At 44.7% G+C, this 21,407-nt stretch overlaps 1 protein-coding gene across 6 annotated transcripts in view; it reads right to left on the reverse strand.

The window, feature by feature from the left end:
* The window catches only part of MPDZ (multiple PDZ domain crumbs cell polarity complex component), a 187,616-nt gene extending 172,191 nt beyond the window's left edge, over positions 1-15,425 (reverse strand). For 4 of the 6 annotated variants that reach the window (XM_075559916.1, XM_075559917.1, XM_075559918.1 and 1 more), the window contains exon 1: positions 15,221-15,347. The gene's annotated coding sequence lies outside the window, so the exon portion shown is untranslated. Of the gene's footprint in view, positions 1-15,220 lie in introns of all 6 variants that reach the window. The other 2 variants (XM_075559920.1, XM_075559919.1) reach the window with 1 other exon arrangement.
* Positions 15,426-21,407: the final 5,982 nt, after the last annotated feature.

The raw sequence follows: 21,407 nt of genomic DNA on the forward strand, positions 1-21,407 counted from the left end.
AAATCTGCCCTGATCCCCTCTCATGAACCACTATCTCAAAAAACAAACAAAGCAACTCAGTGCCACAGAGTTGGTGCCAACTCATAGTAACCCTACAAAACAGGGTAGAACTGGCTTTGTGAGTTTCTGAAACTATAACTCTTATGGGAGTAGAAAGTCTTTCTTCCAAGGAACTGCTAGTGGTTTCAAACCGCTGGCCTTGGGGTAAGCAGCCCGTAAAACCACTACACTACCAGTGATCCTAGTAACCTTCACACTACCCTCAAAATTAAATTAGCCTCGGGATCTTCTGTTCACTGAAAACAAGAAGCAAGAAGAAAATAAAATATATCTACAATAATTAAAACACCTTTTTGTATTTACTTCATATTGTGAGCTAAAAACTGCTAGAGAGACTCCCCTGAAAGCCCAGAGATGTCACTGTCTAAATCTGCTGACAAGCGTGTCAGTCTGGTATCACCTGCTTCGCAGATAATACACTGAGAAACTCAACAACATAGATAACAATTTACATCTCGCTGGCAAGATTCCCTGGCAGTTCAGCTGAGGGAAAATTACATACAGAAATCCAGATTACTGTGAACCTCTCTGAACATGAACCTTAGCCATAGAAGATAAATAAGCGTGGACCGATTCAGTCCCCTGATGACAAATTCACAGATAATGTAACAGGCTGCATTATTTAGTCACCAGATGCAATTCTGTAGGACTCACCAGGGTCATATTGACAACTGGAATTTTCTCTCTCAAAACATTTTACAAGGTCTTATTCTCATGCAATAAACTTGATTATTTGCTTCTTAATTAACTCATCTACTATTTAACTACATCCATTAACTTTACTTTACGATGGTCCTCAAAGGATTAAATACTAATATTAAGGTTATAAACCAACCTTTACTTTTTGTAATAATCCAGGAAGCACATCTGCCTGATATGTAATGTTATTTTTGTTTTCTTTTTATTTGCCATTTAATTTCAACTAAGCGATCACTAAGTAGAAAAACATAAATATTCAAAACCCCAGAAAATGTGAATGATTCCAGTCAGCACAATAGATTTCCATGATGTAATGAACACTTTTCTTTTTCTGCACGATTTCATCTGTACTTGATGCCTCGAAGCCTGGTCTCCAGACAGGTTGATCTAGAACTAACAACATGGTAGCCTTAGCCATACATGGCTACTGAGCCCCTGAAGTGTGACTAGACGAGATTTAGATGTGTTCTAAATGTAAAATAGATAGTGAATTTTAAAAGACTCACTATAAAGAAAAGTAAGTAAATTATATAAATTTTATTCAGGTTGAACTGACATTTTGCAAATGTTGGGTTAAGTAAAATACATTTTTAAGTTATTTCAACTGTTTTTAATTTCAGACATGTGACTATCAAGCAATTTTAAGTTATACATGCCAATCACAATACAGTACTATTGGGCAACATTGATCTCACGTGATCTAGACTACAAGAGCAATCCCCCTCCTTCCCCAATTTTTCATATGTTTGATAATGCCAGTTGTAATACAATAAAATGGCAAATATTTGGATAACTCAACCATTGACTTACGCCCGTTGGTATCCAAATTTACTATATGATTGTCATCTAAATATGTCAGAAGACTCTAGACAGATAAATCTCCCCCAAATGGCAAGATCAACCAAAATGATGCCATCAATTCTTGAACAGGTAAGAAGAGTATGATCTAAAGTTTAAATAAAGCATTGAGCACAATACTGAAATTGACGAGGCAGTGCGTCTATGCTACACTAGCAAGATACAGCAGTCACTTGATCTGTTTTAACTTTAATCATCTGACAGATTTCAAGATCGAAAAATGCAAACTGCCTTCATTTTACAATCACCAGCTTATTTTAGTCACTTGCATGATTTACTTACTTGGGAACCTCAAGATACATTGAACAAAACCATGGATTTAAAAAGACTGAACAGCCCTTGCAAATCCAAAAGTCGGATCCAAGCAGCTGAAGGCAAGAATTGAGAATTTTCGGAACCATTAAAATGTCCCTTCATTGAATATTCATACAATGGACTACCACTCAGCAAAAAAAAGGGGGGGGGTGCTAAACAGTTGATATACACAGCATGGATGGACTGAAAAATAACTATACTAACAAAAGGGAGACAAGACAAGAATGCCTATTGTATTATCCAATTTATACAAAGACCTTGAGGTGGTTTGGGTGATTCACTGGTGGGATTCTCAACTTCCATCAGAGGATGGAGGCTTAACTCCCGTCCATGGAGCTCAAGAGCAGCCACCAGATCCAAATGTCAGTGGAGGCTGATGTGTTGCTAGAACATTGAGCAACTTTTGGTAAAGCTTCCAGACTAAGGCTGATTGGGAAGAAACCCCGCCGGTCTGTAAAGGGAAATCAAAGTCTTGCTACTGGTTTTCCAGTTCACCCACGCACTGGGCAATTCACCACAACCTGGGTTTAAAGGAATCTTTGTGATCAGTGGGTGGCTGCCAACAAGTTTTTCACTAATACTCTTTTCTAATTCTCATTCGGTGGCCTCTCAGGAGACCACCGAATGAGAGGTCAGTTCAATTCCAGGCAGGCAGTCAGGGCAACTGTGTTTGGGGAATAAGTCTGATGGATTTGCTCTACGGACACAGGCTGATCATGGAGGCTCATGATGAAGCAATTTCTAAGAAAACTGAACATTGCATTGGTGAGAAACAGGCCAGGAATTGGCACCAAGGAATTCTTTTTTTTTTTTTCATCTCCATCATGACAATGCACCTGTTCTTTCTTCAAGGGGAGTAAGGGCTGTCCCTGTGAGAATGTACTTGGGAACCTTAGTCCATTCACCCTGCAGTTCTGATCTTTCCTACACCAGCTTCGTTTTATTCTGCAGTCTCGATGAGCAATAAAAGAAACACAATTTGCCACGCTTATGAAAGCCCAAACTGCCGTTCTGACGTGGTACAAATCAAAGAGGAAAGAATTCTTCAGGGAAGAGTAAGCGAGATGAAGACACTGCCTGCAGAGGGATACAGACCCTTTTGACATTTTTAAAATACAGATTTCTATGATTTTGTAGCAATATATTTTGACTTACATAAACATACACATACTCACTGCCCTCTAGTCAGTGCTGACTCATAGTAAGTGTGCATGTACATGCACTCATACATGCATATTTACATGTACATGCACTCATACATGTATATTTAGTCAGTACATTATAGTCCAGCAGAGAGAAGTCCTCTGTTAGGTCTTTTCCAATGGCATTTGTTGGCTGCACACTACTCCCTGGAAATGCATGAAAGTGATGGGCAAGAGGGGAGTGTAAGCAATGTTCCACTCGACCCAACCAGGCAGGGCCATGGAAACAAACACTGCCAGCAAACAGCCTTCCAGCTTGACTCATTAAAATGAAGTACTCTGAGTAGGTGGGTTGGGGGGCCCAGGAAACAACTTTATGGGTCATAATTTAGAGAAAACAGTACCTGTTGTAGGAGTCCAGCCAGGTAGAAGGGAATTAAGCATGCCTTATACAGATCGAGGATGCCTACTTCCATGACACATTCATGTTAAGTCTTTTTGATACGGTCACTCTGTGTCAGCAATGTTTTCATGAGCAGGAAATCTTAGACACCGCACGAGAATTTTGTAAAGCCAGCTCTGTGAAGCAAGGCATGCTAGAGGCCACCTTATTGCATGATGTAAAGATACATCAAAATTAACCACACGGTTATGTAACATTTAACTTTACGCAGACATCAAATTTGAAAAATGAGTCCTTCCTTACAGGAGCATTCTGGCTGTACGTCTTCTAGGACAGCTTGCTTTTTGGCAGGTCATGGCACTTTCAATAGTCTTCAGCAACACTGCAGTTCAAACTCATCAACTTTGCTTCAGTCTTCCTTATTCAATGTCCAACTTTGCATGAATAGAAGGCAATTAAAAATACCATGACTTGGGTCAGACACATCTTATTCCTCAAAGCAACATCCTTGCTTTTCAAAAGCTCTCATGCAACAGATGTACCTAGTGCAAAGCATTGTTTGATGTCTTGACTACGGATTCCATGACCATTTGTGGCAGTTACACAATCTTCTGTCAACTTGAGTGAAGGGGCGGAGACTAGCCTGTCATTCAGGGCATAGCCAATAAGGCCTCTCTGTGGGCATGATCTTCTCCTGAGGATTCCGGGAACTCCTGTCTTCCTCCCTGGAGGCAGACACACGCTCTCTGCTTCACTTTCCTGTTGACAAGCCACACGGAGCCATGCTGATGCCAGCCAGACCCTGAAGCTGAGGAGCCATGTGGAGACCCACAACAGCGCTGAGATGCTTCCACTGCCACTGGATCCACAAGACTTTCCACCCACAGGTCTGTGATCTTCCTGCACTCAGTGTCATTGTATGTGTTGCATGAGTTTGAAGAGGAATTTATAGACTGGTATTAGATATATGGGCTAATATTGGACTTATGGACTTGATCTGGACTGGGCTGGGATGTTTTCTTAACATACAATTAGTTTTTTATATAAAGCATTCTCTTATGCACATCTGAGTGTCTCTGGATTTGTTTCTCCAGTCAACCCTGGCTAACACACCATTGATTGTGGATCCAAACAGGATGAAATTCTTGACCCCTCCAAACTTTCCTCCAGGTATCATGATGTTACCTATTGAACCAGCTGTGAAGATTTGAGGTTTGCTTCCCATTGAGTTGTAATCCATTTGAAATTCTTGTTCTTCATCAGCAAGTTCTTCAAGTCCCCCTCACTTTCAGGGAGCACGGTGAGTCATTTGCCGATTGCAGGTGTGTTTTTTTTTAATCATTTTATTGGGGGCTCATACAACTCTTATCACAATCCATACATACATCCATTGTGTCAAGTACATTTGTACATTTGTTGCCATCATCATTCTCAAAACATTTTCTTTCTACTTGAGCCTTGGTATCAGCTCCTCATTTTCCCTCTCCCTCCTCTACCCTCCCTCCCTCATGAACCCTTGATAATTTATAAATTATTATTTTTTCATGTCTTAGACTGTCCGATGTCTCCTTTCACCCACTTTTCTGTTGTCTGACCCCCAGGGTGGAGGTTATATGTAGAACACCTTCCTCTTACCCTCCTGATATCTCTACTCTCATTATTGGTCCTGAAGGGTTTATCTGTCCCGGATTCCCTGTATTTCCAGCTCTTATCTGTACCAGTGTACATCATCTGGTCTAGCCGATTTGAAAGGTAGAGTTGGGATCATGATAGTGGTGGGGAGGAAGCATTAAAGAGCTAGAGAAAAGCTGTATGTTTTATAAGTGCTATACTGCACCCTAACTGGCTCATCTCCTCTCTGAGACCCGTCTGAAAAGGGGATGTCCAGCTGTCTACAGAATGGCTTTGGGTCTACACTCTGCACTCCCCCTCATTCACAATTCACAACGAATATTAATTTTGTGTTCTTTGATGCCTGATACCTGACCCTATCGACACCTCATGATCACACAGGCTGGTGTGCTTCTTCCATGTGGGCTTTGTTGCTTCTCAGCTAGATGGTCACTTCTTTATCTTCAAGCTTTTAAGACCCCAGACGCTATATATTTTGATAGCCGGGCACCATCAGCTTTCTTGACCACATTTGCTTATGCAACCACTTTGTCTTCCGCAATCATGTCAGGCAGGTGAGCATCATGGAATGAATGCCAATCTAATAGAACAAAGTGTTCTTGTGTTGAGGGAATACTTGAGTCGAGGCCCCTATTGCGGGTTGTTCATAAGCCTTCCTCCCTCCTGATGCTGCACTCATCTCTATATAATCCAGCTGCTCTGATGATTTGCTCAGCACACAGATTAAGGATGGTGAGAGAATACAATCCCAATGCACACCTTTCCTGGCTGTAAACTATGCAGTATGTCCTCATTCTGTTGGTATGACTGCCTCTTAATCCATGCACAAGTTCTGCATGAGCACAAGGAAGTGTTCTGGAATTCCCATTCTTCTGAAGGCAATCTAAAGTTTGCTGTGGTCCACGCATTTGAATACATTTGCATAGTCAGTGCAATACAAGTAAACCTCTTTCTGGTATTCTGATTTGAGCTATGATCAGCAATGAAATTCCTTGTTCCACATCCTCTTTTGAACCAGGCCCGAATCCCTGGCAGCTCTCTGTCAATGGACTGCTGTAGTCATTCTTGGATGACCTTCAGCAACATGTTACTTGCATGAGAGATCAATGATAGTGTTCTACAATTTTAGCATTCGGTGGGGTCACCTTTCTTTGAAATGGGTACAAATATGAATCTCTTCCAGTCAGTTGGTCAAGTACCTGACTTCCAAATTTCCCAGCACAGACGAGCGAGTGCTTCCAGTGCTGCATCAGCTTGTTGAAACATTTCAGTTGGTATTCCATCACTTCCTGAAGCCTTGTTTTGGCTAATGCTTTTGGTGCAACTTGTATTTCTTCCTTCAGCCCCATTGGTTCTTACTCATACACTACCTCTTGAAATGACTGATGTTGACTAATTCTTTTGGGTACAGTGACTCTGTGTCATTTCCATCTTCTGTGTCATTTGATGCTTCCTCCACCATTCAATATTTCGCCAGTAAAATCTTTCCATATTGCTACTTGAGGCTTGGGTATTTTCTTGAGTTCTTTCCATTTAAGGCATGCTGAGCATGATCCTCCTTTTTTGTTTTCTAACTCTAGGTTTTTACATGTCTCATTACAACATTTTACTGTCTTCTTGCGCTGCCCTTTGACATTTTCTGTTCAGCTCTTTGATTCTTCTGTAAGAATTCTTCATTGTCTCATTAAGAGCAAATTTCATAGCCTCTTCTGACATCCACTTTGATCTTTTCTTTCCTTCTTGTCTTTTCACGGCATTTGGCTTTCTCCATGTATGATCTAAACGTCCTGTCACAACTCTTCAAGTATTTTGTTATTAATGTTTCATGAATCACCTCTGTTCTTGAGAGGTTCTCAACATTCAGGTAGGATATTCTTACGGTCATATTTTCACTCTGTGGACCTGTTTTCCTTTTCTTCAACTTCACCCTGAGTTATAGATGAGCAATTGATGGTCTGTCGCCTAGTTTTAGCTGCTGATATTGAGCTTCTCTACCCACAAATATAGTTAATTTGATTTCTGTGTATTTCTGGAGATGAGCATGTATATTGGTACCTTCTATGTTACTGAAAAGGGTATTTTTGATTAAGAAATCTTGGTCTTGCAAAATTCTGTCATGGCATCTCCAGCGTCATTTCTATCCAAAGATCATATTTTCTAACTATTGTTCCTTCTCTTTTGTTTCCAGTTTTTGCATTTCAATTGCTAATAATTATCAATGGTTCTTGATTATATGTTTGGTCAATTTCATACTGAAGGCATTGGCAGAATTCTTCAATTTCTGTATCACCAATTTTCGGGGTTGGCACATAAATCTGCATAATAATAGTTGGTACACACCAGGGGATTTCCTTCTAGGGGGATCATATGGACAGCATTGTATTTCAAGATAGATCTTGATATGACCTTTTTTGACAATGAACACAATGCCATTCTTGCTTGTGTCTTTCCTGACACATTAAACCATAAATTTCCTGATTCAAAATGGCCAAAACGCTTTCATTTCAGCTCACTAGTACATCAATCTTTATTTGCCCATTTTATTTTTCAGGACTACCGATTTTCCTGGGTGCACATTTCTTGCCTTCCAAGTTCTAGTTTCTACTATCCATGTGCAGCTGCTCTTGCTAATTCTGAGCTGTGCTCCATTAGCAAGTGAAGGTCTTGCAGGCTCAACTCCATCCTTCCCACTAGGTTGACTCCACTCTGAGAAGGCCGCTCTTCCTCATCTAGCCCTGACAATGCTCTGCTTCTCGTCACCAGGTTTTCCGTAAGGGACCATGTTTCAATACCTTCCCGAGGGTTTTCAGTGGGTAATTCCTCTCAAGTGAACCGCCTATCCCTTCTCTGTAGTCTGTTCTTAGTCTAGAAGCTCTGCTGAAACCTGTTCACTGTGTGTGACGTTGCTGGCATTTGAAAAAGCAGGGACATGGCTTCCACCATCAGAACAAGGCACAAGCCACCAGAGTGCAACAAACTGAGAGACAGGTTTGATGGACCGATTTGTTAGTGCGATATAATTTAAATAACCCCATTGCATAAAATCCATAAGGAGCCCTGGTGTGGCTGTGGATTAGGCCTTGGGCTGCTACTCACTAGGTCTGCAGTTCAAACTTACCAGCCGGTTCTCAGAAGGAAGATGAGGGTATCTGGCTGGCAGATCTGCGGGCTCGTAAACCCCTTGTCTGATGGGATCAACTTGATGGCAGCGGGACTTCGGCTTCTGCTGTCTGGGTGGGAGGCCTAGCGACACAAGGATCTTGGGCTTTGGTGCTACCCAAAAGGTCAGAGATCAGAACCCACCAGTCACTCAGAGGAAGCAAGATGCAAGGGCACTCCGGCGGGGTCCAGGAGTATGAATTCATGCAGCAGCAATGGGAGCAGGGGTTACCAAGATAGCATTTCAGCCCAGCTTGTCATCTTCTTTGAATATTTGCACGACTTCCATACTCTTTTTGAAAAAAGTACTATGGTCCACAATAAAAATTGGTAAAGGAAATCGCTTTTCAATGTATTACATTACAGATGTAGTTTTAAAACGTAAAGCATAGGATAAACAGTCAAGTACTTCACGCCTTACTTCAACCTCCCTGATAGAACTGTGAGCAGAGCCTAGATGGGTTTATACTCCTGCCTATTTGCTTATGTATACTGTAGCTGATGTTTCTATTTTTCCCTTTCTTGCAAGTGTTTCCTTTTTCGCTTTCCTCTCTGTGCATTTATTTATAGTCCCTTAGATCTGGAGGTCGAGTGGTTTAGAAAACAATACCAATGAGTGTTGTTTTTCCACACATGAACAATACCGAGGAGGTTAAAGTTAAGAATTCTCCACACCAAATATATTTAACCACCACAGGTAGAAAAAGAAAGGACAAAAAATGTAGTCTTGTTTTTCTTTCTTTTTAAATGCGACGCTATGGATTTGACATTTCTCATACTCAACAACAAACATAACAGTTAATCCAGGTTTTCATTGTATTTTATGTGGTGTAAATTCCATTTTAATCCAATCATTTTTTTGGAAGAGGAGATGAGATTTCTGGGGGCAGGAAGATTATGGTTCCTATCAATTCACAGCCATGTCTAGGATTTAACTTCCCGATCAATGTAGTTCAAAGAACATATTCTGCAGCTTTAATCAGACTCAAAAACCATCGTGAGATGCCCACTGCACATTCTCTCACCTTCAGTGAAATGAGAAGATCCCCTGGTTGCTTCAGAGGCAGTAGAAGTATTTTGAGAAAACTAACGGGTATGTGAAGCACTTAAGAAGTCCCCAGAACCAAAGGTAATGTAACCGAGAGGAATTACTGAAACCCAAATAAAGGCTGAACATGATAGTGGGACAAAAGGAAATAGAGGAAAGAACTAGGAGGCACAGGGAATTTATAGAGGTCTAAATAAAGGCATGTACATATGTAAATATATTTATATATCAGGATGTGGAAATATATCTATGTGCATATATGTATAGGTTTGGTATTAAGGTAGCAGATGGACATTGGGCCTTCACTCAAGTATGCCCTCAATGCAAGAACACTTTGTTCTATGAAACTGGCATTTCATGATGCTCACCTTCCCCACACAATCTCTGAAGACAAAGCGGGTACATAAGCAAATGTGGTGAAAAAAGCTGATGGACTCAGGCTATCAAAAGATATAGCATCTGAGGTCTTAAAGGCTTGAAGGTAAACAAGCAGCCACATAGCTGAGAAGCAACAACACCTACATGGAAGAAGCACACCAGCCTGTGCGATCATGACGTGTCGAAGGGATCAGTTAACAGCATCATTAGAACAAAAAATCTTACCACAGCAAATGAGGGGGGAAGTGCAGAGTGGAGACTGAAAGCCCATCTGTAGGCAATTGGACATCCCCTTAAGGAAGGGTCGTGGGGAGGAGACTAGCCAGTCAGGATGCAGTGTAGCAACGATGAAACATACAACTTTCCTCTAATTCCTACATGCTTCCTCTCCCTGCCACTAATATGATCCCAATTCTACCTTACAAATCTGGCTAGACCAGAGGATGTACAGTGGTACAGATAGGCTCTGGAAACACAAGGAATCCAAGACAGATGATTCCTTCCGAACCAGTGGTGAGAGTGGCAATACTGGGAGGGTGCAGGGAGGGTAGGGTGGGAAAGGGGAACTGATTACAAGTATCTACATATAACCTCCTCCCTGGGGGGATGGACAACAGAAAAGAGGGTGAAGGGAGACATCAGACAGTGTAAGATATGACAAAATAATAATTTATAAATTATCAGATGTTTATGAGGAGGGAGCAGGGAGGGAAGGGGAAAATGAGGAGCTGATGTCAGAGGCTTAAGGAGAGAGCAAATGTTTTGAGAATGATGAGGACAATGAATGTAAAAATGTGCTTTGCACAATTGATGTATGTATGGATTATGACAGGAGTTGTATAGGCCCCTAATAAAATGATTAAACCCCCAAATATAAATAAATAAAATAGAAACACACCAGCCTGTGTGATCAAGAGGTGTTGATGGGAATAGGTTTCAGAAGTTCAAAAACAAGCAATCAAATTGATGTGATGGAGCATGGGCAAAGTGGAGACCCACAATCATCTGCAAGACAACTGTACAGTCCCTCACAGAGCGGCTGTGTTGGGGGAGGGAGGAAGAATTCAGGTGTGGTATAGGACTGATGAAATACATAACTATCATCGGGTTCTGTAATATTTCTTTCCCTTACTGTTGAGGTTTATGTTTCACCTCATTAATACTGTTAGACCTATGTATGTTCGACTGCATAATTAAGATTGCTCAAGGCAGGAATGCCAGGATGGATGACCCTTCAGAAACTATAACAAGAGTAATGATTCCCCGAGGATATGGGAAGATGGGGGGAGGTGGGGACTGATAGCAATGATGACTGGATATCTATATATTAGAATAATAATACTATATTTTCAATAATAACAAGGGTCCCTGGGGGAGGGGGGATATGGGGAAGGAGCTGATATCAAAGAGCTCAAGAAGAAAGAAAATATTTTGAAACTGATTGTAGTACTAATTGTACAATTATGCTTGATCTATTCGAATTATGGAATGTTGTGACATCTGTAAGAGCTCCCAGGAAAATGATGAATTTTAAAAAAAGGAGTCCCCAGAGACTGCATCCAGTAGATGGAAGAGCCTCGAGACACACAATTTCCCAGGAGAAAGAAAGCAAGTGGCTGAGGCCAAAAATAAAATGCCTTTTTCCTCAAATAGTAGCTTCCTCGCCTTCCCAAACACCAGTCATGATGGGAATGCTGATGACATGGTGTCCACCCACCACTGCTACCAGCAAGAGCAGCAGTTCAAAACCACCAGCCCCTCTGAGGGCGAAAGACCACGCTTTCTGCTCCCTTGAAGAGTTACAGTCTCAGAAAGCCACCGGCGCAGTTGCACCCTGTCCTAGAGGGCCGCTATGGGTTGGAATCGACTGGAAGGCAGTGAGTGAGTGAGTGAGTGAGTGAGTGAGTGAGTGAGTGAGTGAGTGAGTGAGTGAGTGAGCACCAAAGCCTGCTAATGGTGAGTACCTCTTCCCATGACTCAACCTGCCGACTCTCTTCAAGGCTGCACAGCTGACAGTCCAAGTCTGGAAACCACGTTCAAGAAGCTACAAACCACACTTGCACAGGACTGACTGTCCTGCTCGCCCGGCTGGCCTGCCCCATCTGACCTTTGTTCTCAACAACACAGACCCTCTGATTCCACACCGGGAAGAGGAAACGTGCATGTACTTCTTTCACAAATGATATCCCACATTCATCCACAGCCCAAACCCCTACTATTAACCCATGTCCAGTTTAAGGTCAGCCACTGATGTAAGCTACACTGCACACCAGAATACCCTTCATTCCCTCCCTTATCTAGAAACAAAAGCCCCTTTTGTTTCTAACTATAAACTTCAGTTGGGCCAACAACTATGTTGATCTCCACTTTCTTTGAATATCAGTAACTTTTACTACCTGTGATAAGCAACCCAACCTAGCCCTTGTCCTATAGTCAATGCCTATTCATGGGAGGCCTGTGGGCTACAGAGTAGAGCTTCCTTAGCTGGTGGCATACTGGCCTAGGGAATTCTTAGCTGGTGGCATAGTGGGTTACACGTTGGGCTGCTAACTACAAGATCAGCAGTTCAAAACCATCAGTTACTCCACAGGATCAAGATGAGACTTTCTATTCCCAGAAAGAGTTACAGTCTTGGAAAGCCACAGGGCCAGTTCTTCTGTCCTGTAAAGAAGGTCACTACGAGAGACGAATCAATGGCATGAACTTGGTTTGGGTTTGGGAATCTTTGAGGGAACAGCTCACTGGTCTTCCTAGAGGGATAACATTGGGTGGGTCTGACCCACCAATGTGTTGGTTAGCTTGATGCATAGGGTCATTGGCAGACTGTCTGGAGCAAATAGTCACACTTTTGGTCCTAATCCATCTTAGTCCAGAGGTTCCCCTGAGTCCGCTCAGCAACATGGCAGTACACGGGCCTCCACTGACAGAGAGGTGGTGGCAGTGAATGAGGTGCACTGGCAGGAATGGAACCTAGAATTCTACCTCCCAAATACCACTGCCTTCACCTGCTTTTAAAGACCGTTCCTATGAACCCTTTAGCTAGCAAGAATGTATGAGCATCTATCATCAAACATATATTCTAAATAAAGCTACCCATAAGCAAGCAGGCAATTTAGGCAGCCTGGACAAAATAACCCCTAACCGTGAATCCCTTCACCACCTTCAGCCACATCTTCACCCAAGCACTCTAGGCAAGAGCACAGGTGCTCCATCCAGATTTTGTATTGCATTTAGAAGTTCAATCCAAAGAACTGCACGTTCCACAGAGTTTTAAAAGCAATTGTTTATGTAACTATTACCAAACAAAACCAAGACCAAGGCCAAACGCATTGCCATCGAGTTGAAGTCAATTCATAGCAACCCTCTAGGGCAGAGTAGAACTGCCCTTTTGTGAGTTTCTGAGAATGGGCTTTCTACTCCCTCTGGGAGAGGCTAGTGGTTTCAAACTGCTGACCTTGTGGTTAAGAACCCAACTCATACCTACAGGGCTCTCCATACCACACAAGCTATGTAAGAGGCCTTGTTACTACAGTTCCATACATTCGCAGGTTTATTCCAAACAAGATATATTTAAACACATCTCTGCAATGTGGATGGCTGCAGACAAGTTCTTTCAATAAGACACTTGTCTTAAGTCTCTTTGGATGGCCTTAAGGGAGGGGGGGGGGCTGATGTCAGAGAAATTATCAAATATTTAATAAAACATGAGTGCACATGTTCCCAAACCACTGCAGTGTGGCAACAAGTTCACGGGAAAGCTGTGCACATATGACAGCAATTTTCAGACGTGTAAGCCCACAAAATGGATTAAAGGCCCAGAGGGGTCAGCTCCAAGGATTACAGAGAGTGTACCTTGGGATCCCTGATAGATTGCCTTCACCAACAGAGCACAATCCCTGGGGGCTATTATGAATGACCTTCCAGGCAAAACAGAAACTGCACTGGGGACAAGAAAAGTGCATAGAAAAATCGGTTTTCCCATCGTGAAAACACACATGCTCATTCTTCCAGGGTCGCAAGGCTTGTCCTGCAGGCATTTTCATTGGGAAACCTATCCTACACACCTCACAGGCTGATCTTGCTCCTTCTGGTGTGTCTGTTCCCTAAACTCAATGGTCACGGTGTAAATGCAAGAGCAGGAAATTCTTCTGGGAAGGGTTAGAGAGAAGAAAACGCCTTCAGGCCTTCCTAGACCTAGAAGGAGGAGATGGAGGTGGGGGTGAGTGGGGGAGAATAGCTTCGCATTTGCGAGTTTTTTTAGATGAAGGTTTCTACAAGGCTCTGTAGCAATACATTTTCACTTACGATCGTCGGCTATACAAATTTAGAAGATTCAGACTCTCAGAGAAAGCGCGATGTAATTCCCTATGTCCAATTCGACATAAAATATCCCTAGCCCCTAATCCTCACTTCATTGGCAGGTTTCTCAGAGGGGATGCCATTTATTCTGCGAAAGGTAACCTGTCAAGAGCATCCAGGTACCCCAGGGAACAGGTTTATGCCACAGCTATCCGCCATGGCTGGATGGGGGAGGGGGCGGGCCACTCTCCTCATCTGCCCTCTGCACATCAAAGAGCACGGCCAGGTTTTCCTGGGAGACTGGTGAAGTCAGGGTACTTTTATCTGATGCTGCCAATGAAACAGCAGCCTCCACCCATAGCATTTCCCACCCCCAGCTCAAAGACAGGGGGCCGGGCTCATGCCCAGCAGAGAAAGCCCAGCAAAAGGAGCCGCCAACGCCCCCCGCCCCGCCCCCGCCACAGGGTCCCCTGTCCCTGCCCAGCAGCGGCCTCCTCCGCCCGCCCGGGCCGGCCCCTCCTCCCCTCCTCGCAGTCGCAGCTCGAATGTTCCTGTGATCTGCAGGAAGAAGCGCCGGGCCTGTTGGCCTCTGCTATGAATGCACGCAAAAATCGACACCGTCACCACCCCGCCACACACTCGGCGACACACACAGCTCCGGGAGACGCCGTGCACCCCCGCCCCCCGCCCCCGCACGCGGCTTCCTCAGGCACATCCGGCAAGCCAGGGCTGCCCGGGTGCAGACAAAGGCGCCCCGGTGGAGCGGGAGGATGGAGGAGGCGGCGACGGCAGGCTCGGACGCCCGGGATCCGAGGATGAAAGGGCGCCGGCGCCATGGGGAGGAGGAGGGGTGCTCGGGAGCGGCCGTCCTCAGGGCCCCCCTCTTGTGCCAACCGCGCCGCCCCAGCCACACACTGCGGGGGCCGCCAGCGGAGCAACAGGCGCCTGCGTCCCGCGCGCCGGGCCCGGGGGCCCCGCTGGTGGCCCGGTGACGCGGCGAAGGGACAGCAAACTTTTACATCGCTCCCACCCCGCGCGACACCGGGGTGCGGAGGGGGCGCCGGGGCCGGGGGCCGTGCGAGCAGCGACGGAAACTTCCGAACCCCATCCTTTTAAAGAGGCGGCCCCCGGGCGCCAGGCCCGTTAGCAGGGGGGGGCCGCGCAGCCCCGGGACACGCCGCGCCCTCCCCGCCGGCCGGCGCGCGCGGGGCGCGGGGGCGCGCTTACCCGGCTCGCGGCGGGGACGCGGCCGAGCGCAGGGCGCGGGGCGCCGAGGACGCGAAGGTCGCGCGGCCCACGCTCGCTCTCCGCTCTTCGCCAGGCGCGGCCTCCCGCGTGCGCCCCCAAACTTCAGCCGCTCGGGCGCGCCCTGCCCCCGCGCTGCGCTGGCGCCACCGGAGCGGCGGCGGCGGCGGGACCCGGCTCCGGGGCTGCGGTGACGCCGGCGGCCGGCGGGGCGGCGGGCGCCCGCGGCCAATCAGGGGGCGCGGCCGAGCCCAGGGCCCCGGGCTGCGAACCCGTTAGGCCCACGCGCGCCCCGTGCTGCACTGCGGGGCCCCCGGGCGAGGGCTGCCGGATAACATTCTCCCCGTTAGATTGAGGCGCAAATTAAAAAAAAATAAACACTTAATTTTCGAAAAGGAGCAGTCTGGCCCATGCACTAGCTGGCACACCCCGGACAGTCACTTGTTGTGGATCTGAAATTAAAATGTAACTAAGCGCCTGGCCTCTGTATTTGCGAACGCTGGCAACCTGGAGCTGAAGTCTCTTCTGTGCACATCTGGGGCATTTGATGGTTGGCTGCGTGGGTCGCTTATCGAGTGGTGAGGAACAGCGAGGCACGTTCAACAATCTCGTTACGTTTTGAGGATGGCCGCAGAGGGCCACTTTGGACGGTCTCTCAGTGCATTGATCCCCTCCAGGCCACTGTGGTCTGAGGGTGGAAGTATTCTTCCCAATTTACATTATTTACGGTTAGGGGATCTGACCGAAGACTGCACAGATGTCCAATTAAATTATTCAGCACAATTTTAGAATGTTTTAAATAAATCTAACACACACCCCAGAGTAGATTAATTTTGTAATCGAATATCTTTTACTTACTAAACCAATTTTTTTAAATTCTCCTCTTCACCAAATGTTTAAGGGGAAAGCCAGTTTACAAAACATGCAAGGCTTCAGAATGAAGCAGATTGAAGATTTTAAATGGCTCGTTTGTTTTGTTTTGTTTTGCTTTCCTTTACTCCAGATAAAACATTATTTTCATTTTTTTAATAAATCATTTTATTGGGGTCTCTTACATGTAACAAACCATACATCCGCTAACTGAAGCAGACATACAACTATTGGCATCAAGAATTTCTAACACCTGGTTCTTTTTAAGAAAATAGCAAAACAGATCATTTTCAGAGACGATTGGGATTGATGGAGTGAGGTGAGTTGGCGGCTGGCAGGAGAAGGGTAGGCGGCCGCAGTGCAAGTCAGTGTAGAATTGTCCACCAGGGAAATTAATTGGCTCAAGAGAATACTCCCGAACTAGAAATGCACGGTATTATGAGAGGCTTAACAGATAAAATGGCATTTTCCCTATTTACCAATAGGGAAAGAGCCCCTAGCAGAGGATTAGAGACAAATTTAAGGAATTTATTTTCAACACGGAATTCAGAGTATCATTGCTGATTATCGGTTGAAAGCAGAGATGACCAGAAAGATGTTTACTTGTGCTTTATTGACTATTTGCCTGTGTGGACCATGGCAAACTATGGACTACTTTGAGAAGAACGGGAATTGCGGAACACGTCATTGTGCTCATGCAGAACCAGTATATGGACATAGAAGCAGTTGTGCAAACTGAACCAGGGAGTCCTGCGTGATTTAAAATCAAGAAAGATGTGCATCAGGCTTGTAGCCTCTCACTATTCTTGTTCAATCTATATGCTTACCAAATAATCACAGAAGCTAGATTATGTGAAGAAGAATGGGGCACCAGGAGTGGAGGAAAGTTTCTTAACGTTTCCGAAAAAAATAAAGTTTCTTAACAACCTGCAATCTGCAGATGACTCAACCTTGCTTGTTAAAAGTGTGGAGGACTTGAAGCACTTGCTGATGAAAGTCAAAGATCACAACCTTCATTATGGAGTACGACCCAATGTCGAAAAGACCAAAATCCTTATAACTGGGGCAGGAGGTAACATCATGATCAATGGAAAAAATATTGAAGTTGTCAGCGATCTCATCTTGCCTGGATCCATGATCCATCCTCATGGAAGCAGCAGTCAAGAGTTCAAAAGACATTTTGCATTGGGTAAAGCTGCTGCACAAGCTCCCTGTAAAGGGTTGAAAGGCAAGGATGTCACTGTGAGGACGAAGGCGCACCTGACCCAAGCCGTGGCAGTTCCAGTTGCCTCATATGCATGTGAACGTTGAACATTGAATCTTGAAAACTGTAGAAGAATCAATGCATTTGAATGAAGGTGCTGGAAAACAATGCGGAAAGTACCCATGGACTGTCAAAAGAACCAACAAATCTGCTTTGGAAGAAGGAAAGCCAGAATACTCCCTAGAGGCAGGGACGGCAAGACTGCATCTCACATACTTTGCACATGTTATCAGCGCTGTCTCTGGAAAAGGACATCATGCATGATAAACTAGTGGGGCAGCAAAGAGAAAGACCCTCCTCAAGACGATTGACCCCATGGCTGCAATACTGGGCTCAAACATAGGAATAATTGAGACGATGGCCCAGGACTAGGGAATGTTTTGTTCTGCTGTACAGAGGGTCGATATGAATCGGAACCGAATCAATGGCACCCCAACAACAACGTTTTCTAAGAGTACACAGATCAGATGAAAATAACAAGCTCCACCTAGATAGAAAATGCATAGAAAATGCAACCCCCCCCCCCCGAGGATCACTCTTAAAAGTAGTTTATCAGAAAATTAAAAGCACCTGGCTTAGATTAGTGAAAGCTCTCAGCACTGGGAGATGATTCGATCCTGGATCTAACTAACTAACCTCTCCAGTCATTATTCTCCTGCTTGTTCTAAGCCAATGGCCCCCAAATCTTCAAGAGGTGACAGGCAACCCACTTTTTTTTTAAGTGTTGTTTGTGTTGTGATTTTTAATTAGACAAATCATTTTCAAGAAAAATCTTATAGAGAAAGCAAAGGTGTAAAGCAGACGAGGTCAACCAGGTGGAGTGGCTTGAAAGTCAGCCCACATAGATTAATCAATCAATCAAACAAAAAGCAGCTGCTTTCCAGTGGATTTCAATTCCTGGTGACCTGACATCTGTCAGAGCATAACTGTGCCGCCTTCAACCCTCATCCCCCAGGTTTGCAGGAGCTGGTTTTTCAGAAATGGATCACCAGGCCTCTCTTCCAAGGCACAGAGTGGCCTTGAGTTTCACATCTTCTGTGGAGCAGAAGAGCAGGTCAACCAGGTAAATAGACTGCACCACTCAGAACAATGGGCAATGTCGTGGCATTCCCTCAGAATTCTTTTTTTCTCAAATTTGAGTCATGTTCAGATCATTTTCATGAGAAAAGACCGTTCTTGAGGATGGTCAGGTTTGGTGTAAGTGCTATTTTATCTTAGTGTAACTTAAAACAGCAACAACAACCAAATTCACTGTCATTGAGTCATTGCTGACTCGCAGTGATGCCCTGTGAGTTTCCTAGAGTGTAACTGGTTACTAGAGTAGAAAGCCCAGTCGTTTTCCTACGGAGCTGTTTGGTGCTTTTGAACTGCTAACCCTGCAGCTGGCAGCCCGACTCATAACCACTGTACCACCAGGGATCCTAATGTAACTAAAGGCAAATAATATTACTTGACATGAGCAGCTCTTCTCATAAAAACCAAGCTCCTGCCAGTGAGTTGATTCTGACCCAAAATGACCCTATAGGACAGGGTCGAAGTGCCCTGGGAGTTTGGGAGACTGTAACTCTTTATGGGATTACAAGCATCCTCTTTCTCCCTTGGAGCGGCTGATGCTTTCAGACTGTTCACAGTACACTTAGAAGCTCAGTGCATAACTGGCTATGACACCAGAGCTAAAGGAAGGCCCAGACTTCCGTTCAAATCTCCTGATGTGTGTAGGAAAGACAGAAGTAAATCATTAACTTCTTGATTCACCAAGATACAGTGGCTCCTTTTGTTTATTTCTCACACATACATCCTGACTCTGTTTCCCAAAATTGAGGCAGCCCCTCACTGGTGTGGTGTGGTGTCAATTCAGGGCTCAGATACTGATCTCCAAGTCTCTGAGGTCAGAGTACGTTATAAACCAAATATTTTCCCAAAGATCAAAAGAGACTTGTGGACAGTTCTAATCACGAGACAGTGAACCACCTTGTGGCTTTTACGGGGTTTTGCACTGAGCTCCTGGGTACAGGTCAGGGATTTGAACCCACCAGGCCCTCCATGGGAGAGAGATGGGTCTATAAAGATGGGTCCTGTAAAGAGTCACTGTCTCAGAAACCCACAGGGGAAGTTCTACGCTGTCCTGTGGGGTCACTGAGCACCAGGATCAACAGGAGGGTATCTTTGCTTCTCCCTTGACAGCAAGTGCGCAGTTTAACTTTATTATAGTTTGTCAAAAGATTCTTCTGTTGTGTCTCCTGGCTGGCTGGCATTATGGCTTCAATCTGCTTCTAGTTTCTCTATTCAAAGAAAGAGGGCTGGATATCAGAGTATTGGCTTTGTTTCCCATTTGTTCATTGTTCAAGGAAAGACTTTTTAAATGGTCTTTACATTTTTCCCTATTCGAGAAAGATAAGATGCTAGAAGAAGATGAAAAAAATACACAGAACAGAGAAATAATAAATGTGTATGTGTCCAGGAGAGGGCTATTAAGAGGAGAGGATGGATAAGGAAGAATCTCAGGCATGAGAAAAATGTAAAAATGTTCTCTCTTTGGAGAACATGTCATCTATCTCTCCTCACCCAGCATATTGTTTATAGAAGAACAGAAACTCCAAAGCCCAGTGTGTCTGAGGGGGCCTTGTCATTGTATGAAAGAAAGAAGGAGCATTGTGAGGTCATGACCTTGAAGGTTGGTACCCACAGAAAGAGTGGGAGGAAGCATTCCAGGCCGGGGCCTCCAGGTGATTTGTGGTCAGGAGGGATGTAACCCAGCTCTATTTGTGCATCTTTTGCCTCTCTACCTCAGGTTTCTGCAAGCTAGAATGACTTTTTGGAATCTCTTTCTCACAAAATATTTCCTCCCAGCCATGCAGACTATGAGGACATTGGTCAAGGGTCCTGACAAATCAATTGTCGACAGAAATCAACACTAAAACTAAGGAAAAGGGCCTGATCAACTCGTTCACACAGTTGCTTTTAGATGATGCTCTTTCTCCGTGATAGCTAAAAACATCGAGAAAGCCAACGGTGAGCTTTTGTGAGCACCACTGGATCACTGGGTCACTTTGTACCTGAAGCCCACCCCTTCCCTCGTCTTTCCTTTTCTATGAACCCATCGATCTTTAGTTCAAAAACTAACGTGAATTGGATCCTTGTTATTTGCCACCAAGCGCACTAACATGGATGAAATGCATGTATCCAACCATGTGCATCGAGCTGGATTAGGACTTTTAACCTTCAAGACACACATTGCAATGACACCGCTCGTGGGAGTCTTATTAAAGGATGGGGAGGAACGTGCCTGCAGATGAATAATGAATACATATTTCCTAAAGGTAGGAAATGCAGCAGAGAAGAATGAGAACTTCTTTCAGAAGATGCCTCTCTAGAGACCAATGTTTCCTACGGTCCTTGCAATGCCACCATCATGATGGTGCAGTTCAACCCTCTTCTGTGTGTCTCGCTTTGCGTCTGCTCCTACCAAGTGTTTTTTTCATTAGCTGTTTGAAAGTATCCTTATGCCTTGAAGCGATCAACTCACTCACTGCCTTTGAGTTGCTGCCAACTCAGAGTTGCCCTAGAGGACAGGGTAGAACTGCCCCACTGAGTTTCCAACACTGAAATTCTTCTGGGAGTAGAAAGCCCTGTCTTTCTCCCAAGGAGTGACTTGCGGTTTCACACTGCTGAGAGTGCAGTCCAATGCGTAACCACTGCACCACCAGAGGTGGATTGGTATTTAATGGTGAGACAATGAACAGTGGCTTCTGATCTCTGTGTAAGTGCAAGAACTTGCTGACAACTGTCTTGTTTGTGTGCAGTGAGAGAGCAGACATGCACGAGGGAGCCCAAATGTCAGAGTAAGCACATGTCTATGCTCTGGGATCATTTGACGTTTTTAGAGAGGATGTTTCCAGGTGATTGCCTGAGGCTATTTGATACGTGGCCATCAGGAGCTCTTTGTGAAAATTGTGCGTATCCGTGTGTCTGTGAATATGTATGTCTGTGGTTCTCTGGTTTTGCGTACATCTATATCTCATTGTGTAAGTGTGT

Source organism: Tenrec ecaudatus, chromosome 10, assembly GCF_050624435.1.
Source record: "Tenrec ecaudatus isolate mTenEca1 chromosome 10, mTenEca1.hap1, whole genome shotgun sequence".
Taxonomy (NCBI): domain Eukaryota; kingdom Metazoa; phylum Chordata; class Mammalia; order Afrosoricida; family Tenrecidae; genus Tenrec; species Tenrec ecaudatus.